Below are 9158 nucleotides of genomic sequence, written 5' to 3'. Positions count from 1 at the left end.
AAGGAAACTTTCAAATTTATTTGCTCGCAGGTAGATATTGTGGAAAAAACTTTCTAAAGTAATAACAAAACGTAGAAATCTATTGCAGCGAAAATATTAAATGTACGAAAAAAAAAAGAACGTAAAATTACTTAAAACAGGAAAACAGTAAGAAAGAAACTTGCTCGCAAAATGGTCGACGGTACGCGCAACAGATCATAAAAAATAACATACTGCTTCATTACCAGCATCGGAGAGCACTAGAATTACCTTAATGAAAATAGTTACATACTTTAATCAATTAAGTTTATATGTTAAATCGTATCGACGTGGAATTCGAGAATCAAGGAGAGCATTTCATTAAACAGTGCTTGAAAATTTCTTCGAACCAATTCCCCAGGTGGAATATAATCATGCGTGTGCAATTAGAAACGTTCCGCAGTTCGTGTAACATCACACCCTCTTTATGCCTCGAATGAAATCGTCCGAACACATTGGAAGAAACTGAGCGAAGAAGGTGGCGGAAGAGGAGCAGAATGAAGGTGCTATCTTTCCGTGAAATAGCGGATACTTTTCGTTCGTTCCAGTGGTTATGCGGAGGTGAGTAGCTCCTTCGGGTCACGGATAGCGGATTTCGATCCGTTTGAAAATTCTGCTTCGCCCATTGCAAAATGCCGGAGAAATGGTCGGTAACTGTGTCGAGGCGAATTCCAGTATCAATTTTCTCCAAACTAATTTGAATTTCACGGAGACGCGTAAAAGAGGTGGAGGAAGAGGAGGTTGATGGCATTCACAGCCGCGGCTCAGCGGTTAACCGATGAAAATTCAGGATTAACGTCCCCCAGTAGCCGTGGGAATATTTTCCGCGGATCGGTCGGGCCGATAAGGATCCCGATTTTAATTTCCCCGAGGATGCTTTCAGTTTTCATCGGAGGGATGCAGCGACACCGTTCACCACGTGTATGCATATATATCTTTAAGTATGACGGGGCTAATTAATATCGAATCGGCTGGTCTAACGATCCAACTAACCATGCGCGATACGCAATGCAGCTAACAGCAGTAACATCTTCGCGTGACGATCCCTAGCTTAGTAGCTGTCGGTTATCGCTGTATCGTGATCCATTGATAACATAGAAAAAAATTAATCTATTTAGTTACACATGCGCGCGCACGCGCAGTTGTACAGCTTCTGTAATTTTCGTACTTCAGTTTTCGAACAGTTATCGATGTCTAACTGTTTTATCAAAGGAATAGTAAATAGAAATATGCTTTTATGTACAAATAGTGGGCAACTGTGGCATACAGATTTTAATTAAAAGTTCATGTCATAAACCCTTTTTTCTTTTTTTCTATGTATGAAACACTGCTGTGTGGTTAAACTGGCCGGATTTTCGGAAGGTAAATTCAGTGAATTTTTATTAAAGAAAAGAAAATGGATATACGTATATCGTAACTGTAACGAAATAAAATTAGAGTTCAATTCAATTATTGTATTTAACTGATTATAAAAAATAAACAAATTAAGCTCTCTACACTTTTATTATTCAATATAACGATTGCTTAATATTTAAGCAGCTAATACTTAAACAATTGTTACACATATTTATTCGAAGGAGAAATAGCTGACAATAATTCTTCATTATTTAAAATTTCTTCGTAAATCTGAGAATATTTCTTTATAAAACTAACACAGACTGTATTAATATTGTATTTTGCAATTAATATACTTTTCAAAGTATCTAACCCTAATTGACTTTTCTTATTGTCCAAATTTTACTTATTATTGAAAACATTCTTTCAACTGAATGCATAAAAGATATTCAATTACTTTAATTACATTTGTTTTTCTTACATTTAGAGTTGTTTTTCTTAAAATCAGTGCAACATTTAGCACAAAATCTAAATCAGTATAGAACCTTTAAAATCAGTACGACTAGTCACTTTACGAATAAATAGTTCGTCAATTGGATGGTTCTAGTACACAACTGTAGAGCTACTCTCACAATAGTACTCTCAAAAGGGTATATACGTGTCTATTCGAGAGTAAAACTATCGCGAGTTATTCTCGAGAGCCAAATTTATCAGTATACACTGAACTGAGAGTGCTAGTGGAGAGCTGAACACACAACTTGAGAGCACTCTCGAGACTAACTATCGCAAGAAACTCTCATATGGACACGTGTAATATTGGTAATATTACTCCGATGGTAAAAAATGGGTAATATTACTCCGATGGTAATATTACTATCGAACTTGCAACACGTCCGCTTCCGGAGAGTTGGATGCTACTCTCCGACAGTCACTCTCAAACGCAGTGTCCCCTTGCGAAAAATGTATAGTCGGTGGAACAAATATAGCGAGCTCGTAAATTAAAGCATCAAATAGCGGTACAGCTCGATGTAGCGACAGTTTCTGTTTCAGGGTCCGCACAATAAAAGGATGACAGCTGATGACTAACGGTATTTCATATACTATCGTACAAATTTAAAATGCTAATTAGCTTTTCCAATATTTAAAATTTCTTTCTGTGTCTGACGTATCATAAACCTACGTGACCAACGCAGACCAACTGATTAGTCGAATTTTAAAAACGTGGAACTGATGCAGAATGAAGTGAACAACGTAAGCAGTAATCACTGGAAGAAAGCAGTAGAGAAAATAATAAAAATTGAAGCAGAATACAGGTGGAAACGAAGACCATTACGAGAATTTGAAGAACGACAGAGACTGCGCAGGCGCGGTGAATACATTGTACGGCCCTAACCGAGGGTTCTGGTCCTTATCTTCTCATATCTCTGTCAATTTCCTCGTCAGAACACTCCGAACATGTTTACCTCGACTCCCGACCAATTTTACGAGAGCTCGCTACATTTGTTCCACCAACCCTACTCCTGAGAGCTTCTCGCGCGAGTTTTACTCTCAAATAGACCCTTATCGGAGTCTTTGCTGGTACCGAATTTTCAGCTCGGCGTTTCGCGAAGAAAATTTTCGATAAATTTTCGATTAAACACTGGATTCAGAATCAATAATTGTTAACAACATTTTTACTCGGAATTCAGTATTCTTTCGAAATTTGCCACGAAAAATACGACATCCTATTTAAAGAAACGAAGTTGACTTTCAAATTTCCAAACCATCTTTCCACCTACGAAGAAAGTATATAGGTTACGTAAATCTGCTTTCGAAATCATGTAACTTTTGTATATAACAATTTTTAAGAGTCATTCAGGTGTATGACTTAAGTGGCCCACAGAAGTGTCTCAAAAACTACAAATGATACAAAAATATATTTCAAACGGAAGTTGTACTTTTTTTGACCTTGCTTGACCTTGAAAAGCCCTGCAAAGGTCGTGTTTAAGTTTTGAAAAGAAAACGTATATTTTTGATTATATATTCTTGCAACTGACATCAAGTCGTGTTGGAAACACCGCATACGTGTGGTTTTTGCGTATCTTATTATCGGGATATCAGCTTCCAAGTTTTACACGTCGCCGGCATTAGCGCTACCCGATGCACACCGTATACCTATGTAGTAAAGAGCAAGATCATTTCTATCGCTATCAGCGACATAATTATATTTCAAGACGTTTATATGTGTATACCTTTCAGCGTATCGAACGAAATAAGGATTTACCGTAAAGAAATTGTTATACAATAAATTCTTCTTCGTATCTCTGCGCTTTGGTTAAATCCTTTGATACACCACCAGAATAATATTTACTGCAAAAGTGAAAACATATTTTATCGAGATTCAAGCCTATAAATATCTCATTTGTAAATTTAATCGTGTTCTAACGAAAGACCGGTTTATAAATAACGATAAGCATATCTTAAAAATCTTCCGGACTGCGTTATCGCAATTTTCAAAGATAAATTTCCTGTATGAGATCATCGATATAAACGATACCGCCTTCTTGAATATAAATATACATACATATCTGGGTTTCTCAGATTTCTGGAGTTTTTCCGTTTTAACAAGATATCAACACTCTGGATTAACGTGATTACACGTTCCACATCGTAAAGTTACACTAATTAAGGAATCTTGTCAATTTCTGCTAAATTTGCATTTCACGGTGGACACCTTTCAGCAAATAAGAGAGAAATACCAAAGTCTATCTTTGATCGATAAATATTCCACTATCGAGAGAGAGATGAATTACTGTTACGTTGAAAATTAAAACTTTGTATATTACTTCGTCGAATTGAATTTTTTCCAATGGTTTTTCAAAAAGATAACCTCTCTGCGATACTTTTTTAGTTTAATACCTATTTTCTTACCCAAAATTCGTACGTAATATTCTACAAATATTACCAGGGGCGCGTCGATACTTTTGGCCTCAAAGGAACAAATCTTAAATAAATTTGGCCTCTTGTTTTTATGTTATGAATTTAATATTTTAAAAAAAATATTTTATTTTGCAACTACAACTAGGCTGTTTTTTATGTTGTTATTTGTGAGGAGTAAGGTTTTAAAATGAAGCCCCACAGAGAGTGAGGCCTCAGTTTGCGTTTAATGCGGCCCTGAATACTGCAGCAGTACAAAAACAAATTTAATTCCGAAATGGTCACTCACAACATTGACAGATGGCCCATATGAATTTTTGCAACCACGTCAAACATTTATTGCACAGCACTAACTAATCAAAGTAACTAAATTGTCAATCGTTAACGAAGGAAACCATCATAAATTTTGAGAGCTTGTATCTCACATGGCTGACTCTTATTCGAGTCAATAGAGCATTCCTTAGAGAGAAAAAACAGTGGATAAGTTATAGGATATCGTATCATCGTAGTAGAATTTATAAGATAAAGTTATACAAAATGAAGAAACGTTTTATTCGGATCAAAAAGCATAATGAATTTTATAATAACGCACAGGCTTGTACAGAAAAAAATCTAAAAGGACATTTCTCAACTTAACCTAATTTATCACCAATAGGTAAAACAGAACCTAACCTATGAAAATGAATGTTCAACATTCGGACTACTTTGCGTTACAAACAGCTCAACTCGCAACTGGAAATGTTGCTATAATGAAAAATAATTCGTTCTTTATTTCCTTCTAATTTCTTTGTTTAATTTCTAGTTGTTAATAATTCAATGATCTTCAAATTTTTCTTCTGCAATTTCCAATTTTCAAATGTTTCATACTCCGCACAAAAAACAGTTCTATTACGCGTCGAATCTAAAACCATCGTCCAAGAAATACCCAAAAGCATCGTTCGTTTCTAAGTACTTACGTGCCTAAAACGTGCTCGCTTAAAATACGAACAAGGGCACGTGAAAAGGAAAACGTCGACTGTCAACGATGTAACTTGGCAATTTCAATTTTCATCGAAGCCTGACTCGCGAATAATTGTACGAAGAGTAGATGGAAATTGTAATAACTGAGGCGATGGGGTTCTAGAGGAATAAATTAACGCGTGTACGAGGTCGATGGCAAACAGCTTCATCGTGTAATCGAGAAAAATGCGTAATACGGGGGCCCACGGTGTTGCGTTCCGTGTATCTGTTCGTGAGTCTGTGTCGTTAATGCATAGTGCAGAGATGCATCTCGCGTATATGAACCACCAGACACGATCGTTTTCCCAATCATTAATCGATCGCAGAAGCATTAGATTAAAGGACGCTCGTCGCCGCTTCTGCCACAGATTATGTCTCGCGGCGCCCTATACCGATCACCAGTCCAGTGATTTTCACCCTACAATATGTTGCATTCTTTCGCCTCTCCTTTCGCCGCAGGTAAAAGAGGGTTAAGAGCTCCGTCACTTTGGTGTTCTCTTTTCAAGGAAACTGGTAAAACTTGAACTTACGTCGCTGCCTGTACGCGTACCGTGAAAAGTGGAGCATGCACGGTAATATAGGTAAAGAAAAAAATCTGTGCTTGAACCGAACCACCTTCTCTCTCTCTCTCTCCTTTTTTGTATAAATGAAAGTCTCGTTAGTAACAATTTCATGCCATTAAAATACTACTGGTTATAATCCAACGAGTACCAATCTATCGCACTTGTAACTTTTCAGCAACAGTTTATGTAGATGACATGGGTAATCATTGAGCTACGTTAAAAATACTACGCTTGTCATGAAATGTTACATTTTGTATGAACGAAGCATGTTTTGATCAAATTTGCAGTTTTTAAATATTGTAACTGTGAAAAATTCCAAAATATCGGGAAGTGTGTCGATTCAATGAGAAATATGTTTGTTACGTTCATTCAAATTTCCCGGGTGTATATACAGGGTGTATCGTTTTTACGAATTCAAATATCTCGGAAAGTATGAAGTGTAAAAACGTGTAATACAAGTGAGGTTTTTCATTTGACGCGAGAAAATTAATCAAACCTGCACTGTCGTATAAAAATAATAATTACCTTCGAAATTTCACACGAGAATAGGTAGCGTGAAATATTCAACAAACTGAATATTTCTTGTCGAAATAATTCACTTTTTACTAAAAGTAAGTTCGTCAAGTTTGACAAATTCAAAACTCGCTTGATTTTAAACGAATTATTACGCAATTCAGATATCCACATAGTTTCCTACTACGTTCAAATTTTTTTTAAAATAAGATCAAAGGTAAAATGACGCACTGGATTAATAAGCAATGGCTAAATGCGGCAGAGTTCGATAGTCGACGAAGTGACGTTATACCGGTTTAATGTTAAAATATTCATTAGGCGTAACGATAGCCCCGATATTTTCCGCGTGGCTCCACGTGTGCTTCGTACACGTGTGCGTGGCACAACTTAACGGCAGTACAGAACGTAAGTAGATAATGTATAAGAACCGCGTTCTGCTATGTCTGCAACACCATGTTCGCGTATCTCGAAGTTGCTCTAGGTGAAGTGGTCAGACAAACTCGAGCAACGAGCGATACTCGAGCAGTAAGCCACGCCAACTCGAGCAACGGTTATGGTGGGACACTGTGTAGATGTATGTAGTAGTGATCGCCCGACATGGAAAGCAGCAGTGACAGTACGTGTTGGAAAAAGTAACCGATGCACAGTGGAGTAGTTGTATGAAGGAGTTGGTCAAAATTATTTTACTATTTTTAGCGCAGCCGTAATATGTAACGTAATTATTTGATACAATTTTACATGAAAACTCAGAAGAGAATAAAAAATTCGGAAATAAGTCGATTTATATAAGTATGTGCATGATTCATTTTATTATGAAACTTTCATGTTGAAACTTTCATTTCGAGAGTTGCGTATATAAGTAAGGAAAACAAGAATTTACCGCCAATTTTTAAATCATTTTTACATAATATTGTAGGAATGTTAGGTTGCAAACAGATTTCACTCGTAGAAAATTACAGAAATAACGATTATATTTTAATGATAATAGGAAAAGAAACTCCTTTTTGTATGGTCTTCTTCTGTCTAAATTCTGACGTCACAGAAATAGTGATACTTTATTTTAATAACATTATAAGAAAAAAACATTTCTTTGATTTTTTAATTAAGTTTAAGCATTTGAATTGTGACTAACTTTTTTAGTAAAGTACTCCACTGCACAGTGTTACGAAATACCTCACGAATGTACAGTTGGTGGAAGTGATATGGCGAGGTTGTAAATTATAGCATTAAGCGGTACCACCGATTGAAGTAGCCGCACCTAGGGCCGTGCGTTATTTGTGAATTGATATTTAAAATTTCTGCTTGCAGCCTTCCATTGAAACTATACGGTATAAAGCCTCCATCGCCTTCCTACTCAATAGTAGATTGCCGTATTAAAAAATTAACCTGCAACTGTTAAGGATTAAGGCGCAGACAAATTTTTTAAATATACTGCGATGGAAGAAGCATTGCGAGTTGACATCGAACGGCCCTGACCAAGGCTCAAGCTCCTTATCTCCCTTGAATTACTCTTTTGGCGCTCTGATTACGCGTATACTTGGTAGAAGAGCTATAATGAGGTCGTAAATCACGACGTTAGGCGAGAACATCGATTAATCTAGCTGTACGCAGAGCCATACAAGTTTTATAGAAGCATCCCAAATCTCAAGTCACAAGCACCGAGTGAAAGATGAACCTTCAGACAACCAACGCTTCTAGAGACCAGCGGCGACCGTGATTCGATCAATATAGACTTGCATCTACCTTTTCTTCCGTTTTTGTCACTCTTTTAAACATACTGTGATGCAGTGCCGTTTAGCAAGCGCTCAAGTGGGCAAGAGCGCTTATCGATGCCCGCGGGCAGAGCTGAGGGCGAAGTCGCGGGCTAATATTGTCACATACAATAAAGCGCAGTTGGGGAAAGCCGCTTGTAGTAGGAGTATACAGGCTCGTAAACCGTAAACAAAATTCTCCTTCGAATGATGATTACTACATAAATATGTATATACATACACGCACCGTTGCCCGAGAAGGCGCGGCTTGTTGCCCGCCGATTTGTTTATGCCCGGGGAAGCCCTACACGCTGCCCGTACGGGCAATGACTGAACAACATTGCTGTAATGGATGAATCAGTGCCGAGTTGACCTCGTACAACCCCGGACGACACTCGAGCTCCTTATCTTACCTAAATTGATGTTTTGGCGATCGGATTTCATGTTCTTGCACGTCTGTCTAATTTTACGACCTCGTTATATCGGTTCCACCGACTATTCCAACGCGTGCCTACCTAAGAGCCTACACTCCCACCACTACTACCCTTCTCCTCTCCATTCACGACTGTCGACGTCACTTGCTCTTATCTTTGCTCGTAGCAGTGTTCGCGAACAACGGCGAGCGCTCTTGCTCGTAAAACACCTGCCTGAACGGCTCTGGTGTAGATGGACGTTTCTCGCGCCATTTTACGACACATTTTATACGCTCGCGGTTTACGGACACAGTTATTATCCGTTGTTTGCATTCTTCGTTGTGAACAATCGAGACTTATCATCTTTCGATATCTCAATTCAAGAAATTATCTTTTTGAATCAGTTATTATACCTATTAAATCCTAGCATATTAAATGTCCAGCTGGTATTTACGTTCCTACTTCAGATCGGTGTAACTTTAATGTTCGAAGCATGTAGCGCCTGATTCGATATCGCATTTTTGGCATCGAATTACGGTGCCTCTAACGTTAGGCCCAATGTCCACGCGTCGAAACGTCGCTTGCTGTACGCTTCAGTGCTGCGACCAATGTGAAACAGTGGGTCTGTCCATGAAGCGTCATCGCGACGT

Source organism: Habropoda laboriosa, unplaced genomic scaffold (assembly GCF_001263275.1).
Source record: "Habropoda laboriosa isolate 0110345459 unplaced genomic scaffold, ASM126327v1 scaffold128, whole genome shotgun sequence".
Classification (NCBI taxonomy): domain Eukaryota; kingdom Metazoa; phylum Arthropoda; class Insecta; order Hymenoptera; family Apidae; genus Habropoda; species Habropoda laboriosa.
Note: the sequence above shows the minus strand (reverse complement) of the source record.